Source organism: Chenopodium quinoa, unplaced genomic scaffold (genome assembly GCF_001683475.1).
Source record: "Chenopodium quinoa cultivar QQ74 unplaced genomic scaffold, ASM168347v1, whole genome shotgun sequence".
Lineage (NCBI taxonomy): Eukaryota > Viridiplantae > Streptophyta > Magnoliopsida > Caryophyllales > Amaranthaceae > Chenopodium > Chenopodium quinoa.
Genome location: NW_018743204.1, coordinates 3,598,824 through 3,601,146, shown reverse-complemented (window position 1 = coordinate 3,601,146; position 2,323 = coordinate 3,598,824). Strand labels below are relative to the sequence as shown.

General features: G+C 34.3%; 1 pseudogene; it reads right to left on the bottom strand.

Moving 5' to 3' along the window:
• Positions 1 to 1,399, bottom strand: LOC110733796 (annotated as a pseudogene).
• Positions 1,400 to 2,323: the final 924 nt, after the last annotated feature.

The following is a 2,323-nucleotide window of genomic DNA, read 5'->3' as shown; positions in this document are numbered from 1 at the left end:
AACCATTGTTTAGTGTTCATTGTTAAGAGTGAATATTGTAAATGGTTTGTTGGGTTGATGTGGATGAGAGAGAAATGGTGATAGTGACCCATGAACCATTTATTTGGGTTCACCAATAAAGATGCTCTTAGTATACAATTGTCATGATGGCTATTTGATCAACATAGATAAATATCATCATAGGAGTACATTACATTTTACAGTAACCTAATCAGCTCCCTAAACTGTAAACATCCCATAATAATTAATTTCATATCTACATGCAATATAAAACTTTGATCAAAGTATAATTTTTTTCAAGCTATTACAAGTTTTACAACCAATAACAATAATAACACTACACTAAAAAATGGTGAGTTACTCAAACAAGCGCTCCACCTTTAACAAACTCGGTGAAAGCCAAGGCAACAAGGCCTAACATAGCAATCCTACCATTCCATAGCTCGGCGTTTGCGTTCATAAACCCACTAGTCTTTGCTTCTGCTCGTTCCCCTTTGAACAACGGCACCAACGATGCTACTGATAATAGAATGCTGGTTCCTAGGAACCATTGTGCTCCGCCATCGGATATCTGAGAAAACAAGTCTGTGCCCTGTGATAGTTCTACGGCTACTGCAGCCACGAAACCGATCATGGCTAGACGGCCATTGATCCTTTCCGGTGCAGGGCCGCTGAAGGCGAATACGTCTGTGAAGTTTGTGCTTACCTGTGGAATGCAAATATAGATGATTTAGTATAATTCCTAGGTTGTTAATAATGTTAATGTAATTCATAAGTGTTCCATATGTGCAAAATATCAACTAGCCTAGTTACTACAAACAGTATGTGATGAGTGCATTTTAATTTCATCCTAGGGAATTTAATTAGGTTCATATCAATTTATCTCCATGTCACATGTTAAAACGACACAAATCTAATGCAGACTAACATGCCATTTAATTTTATCATGACAAATTAGAGCTGTTGTAAGATTTAAAAAAATTTCAGAACAGAAAAAAAGTTGGATAAATAGATATAGATTAGTCACGATAACATACCTTTTTAGGCTGTGGCCTAGAGGGTGGAGTTGGGGTGGGTGAAGCTACGCTAGGGTTTGACATAGGCACACCGGAGTCAACCTTGGGCTCACCGTCAGCCTTTTTTCTCAGCCATACACTTCACCCCAAAATTAACCCGCTTTCCCATCCGAGGGTTATACCCCAAAGGAGACACCTTGGAAGACCCATTAGCAAAGGCGCCAACCGAGTTGGATAGAAGGGCTTGCACTTGCATAGACATTGCCATTATAATCAAAAAAAACTTTGTAATCTAACTTAGAAAAAGCAAGTAATCAACTACAAAAAAATTGAACAAGCAAGTAAGAAAGCTGCACTAAGCTTTTATCAATGAAAGTGTGTATGATTCTTTAATTTGATGAAGTATGCAAGTGAAGTGTAGTGTATTTATAATAAAGTAGGTAGGATACAAATTATGGGATATATTGGTTCCACGTCGAGTAGCAAAATTGAAAGGGTCACGTAAAAATTGAAAGTGGGGGTGTTGTGGACTCTAATATTAGCCTTAGCCACTTGTAAGTGGGACAATTGCAAAGTGTTGATGTTCTTCTTGTATCCACTAATTTGAAGTTTCGATACCTTTTTGGCTATTTCTCTTGGGACCAGAAGCATCTAGTCTTTACTCCTACAAACTCTGTGTAAATTGCATTGAAGTATAAGGGAAATTTAGTGAGCAATGCAACAATATTTTTACTTGTTCACGTGTTTATTTTACACCCCTAAACGTTTTTTAAATGGCCATAAAAAATACACAATTTAGACCATTACTCCTATCATTTTTAATTACTTGTTTTGTTGAACATGTGACTTATTATATATAGACCATCAATAATCTTTACAACACATTAAGACCTCATCATTTGTTCTCTTAATTTGTTCAGAGTATCAAAATTCAAAACTTTGATTGTGTTTTCTATGGATGGAGTATTACTTTAATCACTTTCAATTTTACGTTTTTTGGCCCCGTTCACTTCACCTTATTTTTGCTTAACTGAAATTATTTTTATCGAACTGACATTAATTTTACTGAACTAAAATTATTTTTACTGATTTTTTTTATCATATTTCTTCTTTATAGTTATTGAATCTTACTGGACTGAACTTATTTTTACTGAACTGATTTTTTTTTTTTTACTAAACTGAACTTATTTTTACTAAACTGAAATTATTTTTTATTTAATATTAATTTTTTAAGGAATAAGGCCTCAGTATAAAGAAAATAACTCATGTGTAAGTTAAAAATTGTCTTATGTTGAAGAACATAACTA